The sequence below is a fragment of the Mytilus galloprovincialis genome, chromosome 13 (genome assembly GCF_965363235.1).
Source record: "Mytilus galloprovincialis chromosome 13, xbMytGall1.hap1.1, whole genome shotgun sequence".
NCBI lineage: Eukaryota > Metazoa > Mollusca > Bivalvia > Mytilida > Mytilidae > Mytilus > Mytilus galloprovincialis.
Genome location: NC_134850.1, coordinates 44,601,693 through 44,618,044, shown reverse-complemented (window position 1 = coordinate 44,618,044; position 16,352 = coordinate 44,601,693).

Below are 16,352 nucleotides of genomic sequence, written 5' to 3'. Positions count from 1 at the left end.
ACATTCTATAGTGATTTTTTTCAGTTACATGAAAAAGTTTATTTCGAGACGGGAAACAGAAACTTGCAGATTATATACAGGATGAATTATTTAATCTACAGTTATATCTATATCGTCTACTTGTACCCCTTGTTATTATCGCTCGTGTAATCTTAAACCGATTGTTATCACAAAGTGAGAAATTAAAACAAAATCTCTGAAATAATAGGATTTATTTCAAATAAGGAATATAGGACGACATGAAAACTTTAGAACTACTTTCGGTTAGTATTCAACGTCTGTTTGTTACCTTGAAATTCGATAATGTAGCATTAAGTTCTGTACAAGCAGCTCACAATTGGTACCGTTAATTTTATTACTACCACTGGGTCGATGCCTCTGCCGGTGGACTATTAGTCCCCGAGGGTATCACTAGCCCAGTAGCCAGTACTTCGGTACTGGCATGAACATACGGATTTTTTGTTATTAAAATTTGCTGTTACAAAATGATAGAAATTCTTATAAATGAAGGAATGTATCTCCCTCATGCAAAGCTCTGATTCCTTTCGCGGATTTGGCTATACTTTTTGGACCTTTTGGATTATAGCTCTTCATCTTTTATATAAGCTTTGGATTTCAAATATTTTGGCCACGAGCATCACTGAAGAGACATGTATTGTCGAAATGCGCATCTGGTGCAAGAAAATTGGTACGGTTAATTGTATTACTACCACTGGGTCGTTGTATTACTACCACTGGGTCGATGCCTCTGCTGGTGGACTATTAGTCCCCGAGGGTATCACCAGCCCAGTAGCCAGTACTTCGGTACTGGCATTTCAGTACTGGCATGAAAATACGGATTTTTTGTTATCAAAATTTGCTGTTACAAAATGATAGAAATTATTATAAATGAAGGAATGTATCTCCCTCATGCAAAGCTCTGATTCCTTTCGCGGATTTGGCTATACTTTTTGGACCTTTTGGATTATTTGCTCTTCGTCTTTTATATAAGCTTTGGATTTCAAATATTTTGGCCACGGGCATCACTGAAGAGACATGTATTGTCGAAATGCGCATCTGGTGCAAGGAAATTGGTACCGTTAATTTTATCACAACTGAAATCGAAACGTGAAACATATAACAAAATTTAAAACAATTCATGAAACATATCGCATTAGAGGTTAAGTGTAAACAATATTTTTTTTTATGAATGATACGAATTACAATATATTTTCACATTCATAATTGGATTAAACAAAAGTGCTTATGTAAAATCAATGTTCGGTCCTAGCTTTCACAGAGATTTATTTTAATAGATATATTTTAATCCTATAAAATAATAATATTTGAGAAAATCCGTTATTCGGAGAAGTAGAGCAACGTTCATTATGCTAATCAACGACAAGTTCGGAATCATTTTCAATTTTATATCTCTCTGATTTTTTACATTTTCAATTCCTTATCAAACACGCATGCTGTAAAGATAAACAGTCCGTATGTTCAGACACAATACAGGCAACTGTAGTTTCTGCTGATATATAAAATATCAAAAGTATGATTTTTTTTTGTTCAATCATTTAATTTAATGAAAGTGAAATAGTGAAATAATAATTTGCTTTTATCAGCTTAAATGGTCAAATATTGTCAAATTAAGCTAATAAACATTGATAATGAATTATTCACTTGCAAGTGAATAATTCGACCTCATTAAATCCGTATTCATGTGAACATCAATTTAACCCCGTAGAAAGACATAGAATAACGCATGCATTGTCCGTGTACGGCTATTTAAAGGAAAAGAATGTCATCATTGAAAGTGAAACAAAGGTAAATAATTTGATTAACCGATTCGATCCACAAAAAGTCATTCTTATAAAAGTAATAACGACGATAAACATAAATTTTAAATCTATAATACAAAATTTAACAGACTGATAAAATCCAATTGCACAAGTTGCTTAATCTATTTATGTCTATGTTTATGTTAAAATCGCTTATATGGTCATAGAAGGTCAACTCGATAGTTACTTAGATGGCGTTTTTGGCTAAAATTCAGAAATGAAGCTACATCTTATTGAGACCATATCCTGTAAATTGTTTATTTGAGACTTCTGATAGTTTGGAAAAATGAATAACATTGCTATAAATAAAATATGAGAATTTGAGTCAAACCGGTGAACATGACACTCCCTCAGGCAAAGTTGACCTTAGATGGAATTGCCTTTTTTTTTTAAGGTATTTTGGATCAGATAAGTCTTCAACTGTGTCGGTATTTTTATATCCTCGGCTTTCAAATTTGGCTTAGAACGTTCCTGATGAAGGTAAATCCAGAAAAACGCTTCAGACATGAAAGTATTAAACGTGTTGTTTTCAATTTTGTTTTACTGATGTTCAATCTTCTAAATCGATCAGGAATCAAATCAATGTACTCCAAAATGAGCGAAAGGGAAATAAGAAAAGGCGTGATACTATGGCTCTTTTCTACTTTTTTCTATGTACATTTAAACCAAACAGTTGATAGTATTTAAAAAAATACACTTGTTTTGCGAGTTAACTTGTGCAGTTTTAAAAAAAATATTCAAGTGAACGAAAGAACTTGATTTAGTCAGTTAGTTATTTAAAATTTTGTCATCTGACTTGGTCCGTAACAGGCTAATGATTTTGTTATCTACGAAAAATGAGCCTTTGCACTGTTCTATTATTACTAGTATTATATAATTACCGTCAATTAAATAACAATCTAGCTATCTAAGAAGGCATATGTAAGATTGTGGTGTTGCAGAATGAAAACAAGCAGTCATGTGTTTCTTTGATTGAATAGTCTGTAGTCGAATGGTACTGTCGGTTATTGTATGTGTCGTCATAGTTTTTTTATTTATTGTCTTTTATTATAAGCAGGCCGCTGGTTTTCTTTTTAAGATTGTTTGACATATCCTTTATAGCTTATTGAAAACATACATTTGCTAAACTTTGAGAGCATTACGGTGACGTTCAATTTGATCTTTTCTTGGACTTTGTTAGTGGATGTTGTTTCATTGATAATCTTACCACATCTCCTCATTTCTATATCAATCACTATATGAAAGCTTTACATTAGACATGCTTTCTGATGCTTTCTGTCTGTTCGGAATTTGTTTTTTCTTATTTATCATCGTCATTTTGTCTAGTTTATGTTTACTATCTGACATCGGACTCGGATTTCTTTCAGACTGGGTTTTACTGTGCGTATTGCTGTGTGTTTGGTTTTTCTACATTCGCTAGAAGTAAAGGGAGATTGTTGAAATATCACAAAACATATTTTACCCCGCTGCAATTTTGCGCCGGAGCCTATGACCTTTGTTAGTCTTGAATGATTCTTAATTTTAGTTCATTTATGTTTTGGGGGGATTAGTATGACGCCCGTTTTCACTGAACTAAAACATATTTCTGTTTAGGGGCCAGCTGAAGTCCACCTCCGAATGAGGGGTTTTCGATGTGTCGTAGACCCATTGGTGGCCGGCTGTTTTCTGCTCTTTGCACGGATTGTTGTCTCTTTGACACTTTCCGCATTTTCTATTCTGAATTTTAAGAAGATGCTAGCACAAACACCACAACTACAATAATCAGTTATCCAACCCGTCATCATGGTTCTTTACATGTAATATACAAATCCAAAAGTCATTTTCATCTGCTGTACACAAGGTAGATATATGTGTAAACGTATAACAACTTAGTTTTGACTAAAAATGTTAAACTTATCTGTGATGTACTGGAGATCAAACGATTTAACAGCCAAATGTTTTAAAAAACGTTAGAGCCACAAAGATACCAATTACCAGACAGAACATCCAAACAGTTAACATTGTCTTACGGATAAAACATTTCAAGGAACCCATCTACCAAATATAGTTTTTATAAAATCAAATGACAAAAGAAAGTTTTAAATCAATCATTGAAAGATGAAAATAAAGTCAAGGACAATGTCCATATGGCATAGAGGGGTGAAAGATACCAGAGAGACATTCAAACTCATAGATCGAAAATAAACTGACAACGCCTTGGCAAAACAAAAGAAAAAGGGAAAACAGACAAATGATAGTACACAAGACACAACATAGAAAACTAAAGACTAAGGAACACGAACCCACCAAAAATTAGGTATGAAACTCGATTCACAATGTTAAGTTATCTTAGCCGGTGTGGCTATCCTCATTAAACATTTATGAAACCTGTGCACTAAAACAGTATATACTAGTATTTCTGACTTTACAAATACTTAAAAGTACTAGGTGAAAGTAAAGTCACATTTTACTTTTGAACATTTAGGAAAACTAATATAAGAGTAATTTGAAAATAAATTCATTCGTGTCTCTAATATAAATAAAGGCAACAGTAGTATACCGTTGTTCAAAAGTCATAAATCGATTGAAAGAAAACAAATTCGGGTAACAAACTAAAACTGAGGGAAACACATCAACTATATGCGGAAAACAAAACGACAATGTAACACACATAGAAATAACTATAAAATAACTAATGCCATTTTCCTGACTTGGTTGGGACATTTTAAGAAAAATATAAAATATAGTGTTAAGTTAACCCTTTAATGTAATAATAAAATCAAAACACGGTTTTGCAATCAAATGACTGTTTATACATATAATTATTGGATGATAATAGAGAAGATCTGTATTTGGTATAGTGATAGTGTGCTGATTTGGGTTTACCATATACTAGTAATAAAAATTTAAAGATAGTTCAGAGCAGTTACTTTTGCAGCATCTCAGTTTAAAACAAATAAAAACACAAATTAAATCAAATATAAATAAATTTTCAACTGATTTATAATTATGTATAAATTGTTGCATATATTTATTTTTATTTCATTCAATCATAATCTTGTCCAGTTTAATGTTGAGTTTCTTTTATTATTTGGTTTTTCTAATAAGTCTAGAAGAATAGTGTATGAATTGCTCACATAGTTTAGTTGTGTTGCTGAAGAATAAGAGAATATCATCTTCGAAATACAATATTTATAGTCCCAAGAAATATGTGTCTCCTTTGGAATGGCTGTTGGTAGTTTATAAGTTTCGTGTTTATTGCAAAAATAGTCCATTCATCAGTAATACACGGAATTCATTCTTTAATTCTATATACCTCGTCAAGAAAAAAGTCCATTCAATAGTAAAACTAAGGAAAATGAAAATTAATATTTTCTAACACTAGTTCTGTAAACTGTCTTTATATAATGTAGGCGCTTTTTTCTCAATTTCATTTAAGGTTTAACAAAGTCATTGATCTTTTGAAAAATAAAAAAAATTAAACACAAACCTAATCTTATATATTAAGACACTGAAGATGACGACGGAATATGGAATCGTGTCTGCATTTAAAGTAGTTGCTTCGAAAAAATTGTACCTGAAATAATACTCGTTACGTAATAGTATTGTTTAACTGCTCTAGCTGAACCTCTGTTACAGTAGTAGAATCTCTATTGCTGCTTTTGGTTTCGTCATGGCGCCACCTGCACGTTATAAGTTTTTTTAAGTGCTTCTTGAACTGGTTATCAAATATCCCGTATATAAATGGGTTCGCCACGTGGTTGACAAGATAAAGTCTTTCTCCAATCCTTAACATTGCAAACTGGAAAGTATTTAGATCGTCCTTATTGATCATCTTCTCTGTAATCTGGAGTATAAACAGTGGAATGTAACTCATTGCGAAAACTATAGATATTGCAAAAGCAATTTTTGTCATCTTACTTGAAATAGCCTTCTGAGTAGATATGATAATTTTCTTTCTGATTCGTCCCGTATGTTGTATGTATAATTTCCGTCCTATAATCGAGTATATAACGATTAAGATAATTGTATATACAAAGAACAAAGCGAGAAAACCGTAACTGAATGCAGTGGAATAAATTGACGGATTGGAAAGTGAAATAGCACAGCTGAAGCCAGTTAAGTTATGTCCAACTTTGATTTGTTCGTATTTCGACAGCCCAAAATGTGGGGCAGATAGAACGAATGCAATGACAAAGCAAGCAAATACCCAGTAATTGACGTTATTCAAACTTATTTGTTGTCTCAATGGGAGGCAAATCTTCCGAAATCTGTGAATGGATAGAAGTAGTAATAAGTGTGTTGAATACAACAGGAGGAAATACAACAAAACTACAAACACGACACATGTCCATTCTCCTTCAAATGAATAATAGTGTACTATCCGAGCAATGTTAAATGGTATTCCAATCGCACAAAAGATCTGATCGGCCACTGCTAGATTCCAGACAATAGTTCTGTGAACACTTTTAGCATATTTTTTGCCATAGATAACCAGAACTACGAGATTTCCAGGAACTCCAATTATTAATGTAATCACGATAAAAACTATAGGTGGTAATAAATCCTTGAATTTTTCATCATCAAAATCGCTTATTGTCATTGTAACATTAGCCATGATTATTTAAACACACACGTTTGGTTGATAATGAAATCAGTATGCATACACGTGTTGATATTGTTGAATATTAATCACAATATTTGTCACTATTATTCGATGTTACTAGTATTCACAAATGTGGAAAGGAGTAACTATTTAAGTACATAATATAATATGTTTTGGAGTGTCAAAATTAGGATGTTTCGTTGATATATAACACTTTAAATTGGTGATTAAACAACGGAACTGAAAATTGTAAATCTTATATCATATGCATCGTATGTCATATCGAGATTCATATTTTCTTAATGAAACAAGTACTTCCCTGTGTAATCATCGACTTCGTGGATATATATACATTTAGGAATGGGATACAGAAACTGGCTGTTAAAAAAATATTTGAGTTGCGAGTTCATCTTATGATTCCTGGCTTACGTTTACAGCATTGTTTTACCAGATCATCTTTAACTTGATACATTTTTTCGGATTAATAATAAATTTATGAGAATTTTTTATTCCCAACAACTGTTCTTATCGTCTTCTTAATCTGAAAGTATTATTAACTGCTTCCGGTTGTTATCATACGGATAACGACACCGACCAATGTGATCACAGGTTGTAGCTAACGACATCTGAATAGTCGGACGATACAATAAATAAGTTAGGAGTTGCACATTCCCAATAGGGAAAACGGTACTATTTATTCTGCCATAGGCGACAATACTAACATTTTCTAATTTGACCACTTTTTATAATAAAAACCTGGATAAAACAGTTATGTGTGGTGTTAGTACTTTATCACTCTATTTTAAAAATTGAAGCCAAATAGTATCATGACCAATTTCCAACGGAGCTTGTTTATGTTATCCATGGGAATTGACCCCAACTATTATACATATTGTTTTAATGTTGATTTTTCTAAATATAAGTTAATATTCTGTATTATTATTTTAACTTACTTTATGGGTTCTTGTTCGTAATCATACAGTATTACATTATCGGTGGTTTATAAATGTTGACATCTTGTGTGGAAAAATATTATAAGAGGGTCGAAATTTATAAACTACTATTATTGCAATTCTATATAGATAAGAGCAAGAACAAATATATTAAAACGATTTAAAAATATTGAAAACAAGATTGTAGCTGAAAGTTTTCATTTCAGTTATCCAAACGCACTTAGTATGATTCGTGTTTCTTTTTCAATCAAAGATGCAAACAAGGTAAAAACTACTATTCAGGTCAGAAATTCGCAAAAACAACCCCAATCAACAGACAGCTTCAGTCGTGTAACGTTTTGGTTTTATCAGCCATTCGACGTATGTTTTAAGCTTTGTTCTTTTTATACATTTTAGCGTAGACCATAAGTGGAGCGTCACAAATAACAGAATACGCATCAAGTGGAGTTAAATTGAGACTGCTAAGTTAATCTTTTTGCATCTTACCTTGTTTATAAATGAAAAAAGCTTAAAATGTAAATATAACCAAAATAATCACATATAGTTATAATATTTTTAACATGATATCAACAATGTAGTGGTTCTTTAGCCTCTAATGCAGGGTTATAAAGAAATATGCCAAGAAAATAGTAGTTAGTCCACGTTCAAATCTCTTACATATATTAAGAAGATACAAAACAAAGTAACAACAAATTTTGAGAGAATGAATAAAGTAAGTTAAATGTTCACTTAAGGACAATATATCTCCTGTAAGAATTTGGCTCTTTGAACATTTCATCTCTCTCCCTGTCATTATTTGATAATGTTACTTGAAAGCTTGCATTATCTCTTTGCGTTTCACTTTTAGGCATGGTGGCCATGTTGGTTGATGAACATTCTTAGAATAAAACATGTAACTTTTTATTTTAAATGGTTCAGTCATTTCAAAGTGGAGATCTTTGAAAAAGTAAAGGGAGGTGACACAGGTATGAACAAAAAGGGATAGCAAAAGCCTGACTGTGCTTTTGTCAGATATGCTTCAAAAGATGATTTAATATATTTTCATTATTATATATTATTGCACAAATTGGTTATTGAAATAAAGTAATAGACAAAATATACTTAACCTTTCTTATCAGTGACAGCAACATATGCTTTTATTGTCTGTTTAGAATTTCAATTATGAACTGTGCTATTCAGCTATTCCTTATGATCTTACATAGTTATGGTTTGCCATACATTACTGTGACTAATTGGACAGCAGCCTATTACCACAGGAATCAGATGTACAGTAATCGTTTGTTGATGTGGTTCGTAAATGTTTCTCTTTTCTCGTTTTTTAAGGAGTTCGACCTAGGTTAAGGGAAATAACTCTTAAAATCATCAGTACGTTTGTGTCAACCATTTTCAAAAACATATTCTAAGCTTCTAGGTTACATAGATTATTTTCAATCTGTTTCAGGTTAAATGCTTAAAATACATTGATGAACTTGACTTTTACAAACGCTTGACTGATTTAAAGAGTTATCTCCCTGAACCAAGGTTTACCCCCTTAAATAGATTGGACAGTTGGTTTTCCCGTTTGAATGGTTTGACCCATGTCATTTATGGTGGGTCCTTTATAGCTTGCTGTTCAGTGCGATCCAAAGCACCGTGTTGAAGACTATACTTTGATCTATAATGGTTTACATTTATCAATTGTGACTTGGATGAGCGGGTTGTCTCATTGGCACTCATACCAAATCTTCTTACATCTAATTATCGAACAAAAAAGGGTTTTGGACTTTTTTTGAATTGTGATAAGCAGTAAACATTTGGGCACAATAAGTCCTCACTTCACCATGATAAACTATAATAGTTATTTACCAAGTTTACCAGCAGACATGGTCATCATGCTCTAGTGTGCCAGACCATCACACTTTGGCAAACCAGATAATATATGCTGAAATCTAGCATGCTGTACCAAATATCACATTATCTTACTTTAAAATACCATAAAAATTCACCTTACGGTCAATTTGAAAGCTCAACCAAGCTGACAGGAGATACTACATTAGTTTTTCAAAAATTTAAGGATATAAATGTTAAATTCCAGCCAAGACAGATGAAAATTTCATTTGTTAAAGGAATCAATCAACACATTACATTTAAATAAAGCCAACACAATGAATATATAATATGTTTATTGGAAAAGAATATATCTTTACAAGGCAATAAAAATATAATTATGTATTCAGGCAAAATAAACATGATTCTTCAATTGACTGGCCTGACATCTCTGACCTGATACTGATAGTAACTTCTAATGTTTATATTATACCATTATGTTTTACAATATCATATAATTATGAAAATGGGGATTCAGACACTGAGTTTTTTTTAAATACCAAACTTAGCAATGCCTTTCTACAAGGATCAAACAACTGAAATCATTCTGATTAAATTTACTTTTGTCCTTTTGGATCTTCTCTTGTGGTTTCTAAATATATCAAACTTTCGTGTGACAGAAATTTCCTATAATATGAGCTTTCTTCACCTATAACATGTTTGCTGTCATTACTATTGTGTAAACCACTAGTTAACAAAACAATATGATATGGTCCCAGCATCTAACTATATTTATATTGTTTTATGTTCTGTATTGCTATGTATATGATTGTAATTATTATTGTTTAAAATTGAGAATGGAAATGGGGAATGTGCCAAAGAGACAACAACCCGACCATAGAGCAGACAAAATGTTTGTTTATTTGTGTGTTGATGACAATCCAGATTTTGGATTTTATATCAATAAAATCTCTGACTTTGACTTTGCAATATTTCTTCCCTTTGTCATTAATAATATTATATTTGCCCTTTGTCTTGATAACAGTATATTACCTGCTCTTTAACTTGATAACAATATGATATCATCCCTATGTATATTTGAACATTTGAAATCATTACTGCATCTATTTAACAATACGATAATATCCCTTAATTCCCTTTGTCTATCTACAATATGATATCATTCTTGTCAATATTCAACAATATGACATTGTCTCTGTGTCAACAATGGTCAATTAAACAAATGATATCACCCCCAGGGTTGGCAAAAACCCGGGTTTTATGAGTATTGCCCAGCCCAGTGGGAAATACTGGGAAAACCCGGGTTTTACTGGGTTTTACTGGGTAATACTGGGCAATACTGGGTAATATAAAATACTGGTCTGAATTTCAAAGAGGATTCAGTAATCAAACACAAATGCAATACATTTAAGATATATATAAACATATTTTTATTTATAAATAAGTTTACTTGTTTGAGAGTCTTATCATACATACATGTACAAAAGTACAAGTGTATACATATGAGAAAGAATTATTCTAACAAATTATTCTAACAAATATATAACTAGTATAAAGAATTTAAGGATTACATATGGAACGCCACAGCTGTCTTATGTGGAACTCTGATATTACTATATGTTGTTTTATTATTACTTAATGATATTTTGTCTTTACTTAATATGGTTTTGACATTACGTAATGATGTTTTAATATAACTCAATATGGAATAGTCATTACTTAATGATATTTAGATATTACACGATATGGTTTCGTATTGACTTGATATAGTTTTGTCATAACTCAATATGGTTGTGTCATTACTCGATGTGGTTTCACCATTATTTAATATGGTTGTATCATTACTTAATGTGTATGCGACTTAACGTAATGTAGTTGTTTCATTACATGATGTGGTTTTGTTATTTCGTAATGATGATTTGTCTATTCTTTATATGGTTTTGACATTGCGTAATGATGTTTCAAAATTTGACGATTTTACACTACTTGATGTGTTTGTTTCATTATTTGATGTGGTCTTGTCATTCTTTGATGTGGTCCTGTCATTCTTTGATGTGGTTATCCCATTACTTGATGAGGTAAAACCACGTGACCAATACAGAAAAAAAACTGTTCTATTTTTAGATAGATTGCCTTGAATGCGTGTGGCCATCCATCTAGTTAGTGTTCAAATTAAAGTTCGGGTTACTGTTTGAGTTAAACTTTGAGTTAGTTTTCGAATTCAAGTCAAGTTCAGTGGTTGTCGATGGTTATTGATTGTCATATTTGTTTTTCTTAAAAAAAAGAATTGTTATAAATTAGGCCGTTGGTTATCTTAATTGATTTCTTTCCTATTTTCATGTAGGGGCCTGATATAGACGACGATACGGCATAGGATTTCTCATTTTACAAAGTTGTACGGTTGCCGTCAATTGCGTAAAACAACTTTATTTGGACTTTGGAGGATTGCTGTCTGATTGTGAATCATATCACGTCCCCGTATTTTTATAAAAGTCCTTGAGATATTTATATATAAAGTAATATATGGAACATCCCTCAATGTGATGTATGGGTATGTTGATTTGGTAAATCAATTACACTTTGGGAAAACATTTTCTAATCCTAAATCTGTTTGAACTCTGCATTTCCAGTTCATTATCACACACATATGTGGTAAATATAAACAGCTCCAGCTGGTCAATGTAAAGATTCAGACACATATATAGGCAGCTGTGGTAAACTGCTATTCGAATCTCGTAAATCCATCAAGACGACAAATCACTGTAACAAATACAACTTTGTATATCGCATGAACTCTATAGGGTGTGCAAACCAAAATTAGAAAAGCTTGATACTGTGGATACACTTAAATTCACTTAATCTCTTCAATTGATTCGGTGCTTATAAATCCTTGGCTTTAAAATATTTGACTTTGAGAGTTTCTGATATAGGTGAATCCAGAAAAATGCTTAGGACACATGAAATGTAAAACTAAGGATTTTCTTATTTCAGGCATAGATTACCTTAGCTGTATTTGGCACAACGTTTAGGAATTTTGGATCCTCAATGCTCTTCAACGTTGTACTTGTTTGGCTTAATAAATATTTTGATATGAGCGTCACTGATGAGTCTTATGTAGACGAAACGCGCGTCTGGCGTACTTAATCATAATTCTGGTACCTTTGATGACCTACTTCTCTCTTCCTATGAAGCTCTGGTCTTATTAACCTGTTCCGTTTGGCCTTCGCATTGCCTTATTCTCTTGTCGATAGTTATGTCTGTCGATGGTAGTTATGAAATATTCCCGTCATTGTTTTCCTAATTCAATATGCAGGGGAAGCTAATAATGTAAACAAAAAACCAAACAGGATAATGTAATATATGCATAAGTATTCACAATGTATGATAATGGATTTTTTCAATACAAAAAATATACGTCTTGCACAGCATAGATGTACAGCAAAGTTAATCAAGTTAAAATCAAAATGCTACAAAATGTGTTCTTTTGATATGCTAAGAAATTTGCCCATATCGCTCCTGACAAGTCTAATGATATTGGAACCAAACAAAATAAACTCAATTCCGAACTTTGGTAGTACATTACCCTCATTTTACCTCAGCATATAAAAACATTTTGGTAGAAAACAAACAATACACAAACAAGTAATACATGTATCACAAACTTTTGAAATATTATACAATACAACAAATCTTGTGGGGTGATAAAATATTAAGTTTAAAAGTAAATGTTTTGTTTTTATTAACTAGCTAAAGGATTAAAAGTTTGGGAAATTAACCTCAAAACCTAACTCGATCTCAAAACCTTCAAAACTGAAACATTTAATTCCAAACAAATAGTAAAATATATTAAAATCAGATAAATTTCCCATGCTTGAAAGCTTCTGTGTAAAAAAATTAAACATGTCCGTGACTGTTGTTATGATATTGTAATTATTGTATTTATTTATGTTGGCCTGATTTGTGTTGTGTGGCCTGATAGTTGTTTGCAGAATAATCTTAGAACTGTGCAGTTTAGAAATCACTGGAACAATTACAGAATGATTGGAACTTTCCAGAATGATCCTAATAAAAGATGCATTATATAAACTTCTACATTTTACTAGAAACTTCTGTTGTAACTTTCTAGGATGTTCCATTATAGACTGTTCTAGAATCTTCCATGACAAATATATATATATACAGACACTAAAGTTAAACTCACTCTTGGACTTACTCTTGGACTTAGACTTAGACATCGATAGACATTAGTATTCACCGCATTTGGATTGACACTTTAATTCTACAAACAACATCATACTGGATTGTGACCGTAGTAGTGAAAGTAATATTCAGATTGGATTCCGAAAGATATCCGGATACAGATAAAGATAAAAGATTGGACTCATATTTTGACAGTTAAGTTGACAGTAATATTTGTGTAATACTTCTTGTAAACTTTTGTATAATAAATATTGTTAAATTTTATTATTGATTTGTGTCTTTTGTTGGCTACAATTTAAAGGCGATTTCTGGCCGTAACAGAAATTGGGGGTTCGTCCGGGAGACTGAAAATATCTTATTCAAAATTTGTTTAGTAATTTTTATTATAACTAGCCAACAAAATTCTACAAAATGGCATTTGATGCCGGTAAATTTTTGAAAACGCCTGACCTGGAGGGGTTTGATAATTTAAAGAAAGAGGAATTAGTGTTGCTTGCCAAACATCTGAAATTAGATTTTAAAATATCCATGAGAAAACAAATTATAAAAAATTTGGTTATAGACAAATTAGTTCACGCAGAAATTTTAGGTGAAGAGGCTCTTGAACTTAAGGTCGAAAATATTGACGCCTTTAAATTAAAACAGCTTGAATTAGAACATGAACTTAAATTAAAAGAACTGGAAATGAAGGAGATGGAGAAAATAAAAGTAAAAGAACTTGAAATGAAGGAAAGATTGGAAATGGATAAAAAGGAAAAAGAAGATGAATTTAAATTAAAAGAACTTGAAATGAAGGAAAGGCTAGAGATGGAGAAACTGAAAATTGAAATGGTCAGAGAAGAAAGCAACACTAAAGTCCAGCAGAAATCAGAATATTTTGATGCAGCAAAAAATATACGTTTGGTTCCCAGATTTTGTGAAAAAAACAGTCGATAAATATTTTCCACAGTTTGAGAAAATTGCTCATAACTTGAATTGGCCAAAGCCATATTGGACTTCAATGCTACAAAGTGTTTTTGAGGGTAAGGCCGCTGAAATATACTCCGCACTTCCATCAGAAAAAAGTTCCGATTATGACACGGTGAAACAGGAAGTTTTGAAAGCTTATGAGCTAGTACCAGAAGCATATAGACAGAAATTTAGATCTTATAAAAAGTTTGATTCACAAACCTATGTGGAATTTGCTCGGGAAAAAGAAGATCTATTTGATAAATGGCTTACTTCAAAGAAAACAGATAACAATTTTGATACCTAAGACAATTGATGTTATTAGAAGAGTTCAAACAATGTGTTCATTTAGACTTTAAAAACACATTTAGACGACAAAACTGTTGGGACAATACATGATGCAGCTGTAATTTCAGATAATTATACCCTTTCACATAAAAGAAGTTTCAAGGGTCAAAATGTTAATACTTCAAGTGGAAATTACAAAAATCAAAGTACTGAGCGTACTGATAGTAAGCCTGTTGCACAGAATAAGAGTCAGTCCAGTTATAATATGTCTAGTCCAAAATTTGATACTTTTGAGAAGAAGTCACTGATTTGTGCTTATTGTAAGAAGAATGGTCACCTGATGGCTGATTGTTTTAGACTCCAGAAGAAGAATGAACGAGATAATAAGCCGAATCCAGTGCGTGTACGACACCTTATATTACCAGTACGTTGGAATGTCCTGCGAGTCAGGCTTTTAAGTCCAGTTTTTGTGATTACATGGAGGAATATAAACCCTTTATGTCTGATGGGTTTATTTCTATTGTTGATGATACCACTCTTCAGCCTATTAAGATTTTACGGGACACTGGAGCTTCTCAGTCTTTATTGTTAGAAGGTGTGTTGCCTTTGTCCGAGAAGACTTCTGTTGGTGCCTCCGTTTTGTTACAAGGTGTAGAGCTAGGTTGTATAGATGTTCCTCTCCATCGTATTTATCTGAAGTCAGATTTGATAACTGGACCAGTTATTGTGGGTGTTCGTCCTAATCTCCCTGTTGAGGGTGTTACATTATTGCTAGGAAATGATCTAGCTAGGAACAAAGTGGTTGCTGAACCAATTGTTACCAGTGAACCAGTGGTGGATGTTAAATCACCTGAAGGTGATGCTGAATTGTATCCAGCTTGTGTTGTTACTAGGGCGATGGCTAGAAAACAACAAGATGAGAATTTGCAAGAAGACCAGTTCGATTACATGGACTTTTCTGACACTTTCCTAGCTGACATTGAAGGTCCTGGTAGCTCAGAAAAGGCCATAATAAGACCACCTAGTGTTAACAAGAATGTTATTATGCCATGGCCAAACGTAAACAGCCATTCATTAGACCGAAAGAATTTATTCGAAGAACAACATAAAGACCCTGAGGTTCTTCAGCGCAACCAGCGGGCTCAACCACAGGAGGAAGCAGACAAAGTGGCCGAATGCTATTACCATCAGGACGGCATTTTAATGAGGAAGTGAAGACCTCCTGATGCTAACCCAGAGGAGGAATGGAGAGTGGTATACCAAGTGGTGGTGCCTAAAGTTTATAGGCAAGAAATTATTGGTCTTGCCCATGACACCCCCTTGGCTGGACACTTAGGTATAAGGAAGACTTGCCTTAAGATCTTGCAGCATTTCTACTGGCCCAGACTTCGAAATGATGTCGCAGAATACTGCAAATCATGCCATATATGCCAGGTTGTTGGTAAGCCTAACCAGAAAATACCACCAGCACCACTTCTGCCTATTCCAGCCTTTGACGAACCTTTCAGCAGAGTTCTAATTGACTGCGTTGGACCTTTACCAAAGACCAAAACTGGAAATGCGTATTTATTGACAATCATGTGTACATCAACACGCTTTCCTGAGGCTATTCCGCTAAGAAATATCAAGACACCTACTATTGTCAAAGCTCTTATCAAATTTTTCACGTTAGTAGGACTTCCTAAGTCTATACAGTCCGACCAGGGATCAAATTTCATGTCAGGTCTATTT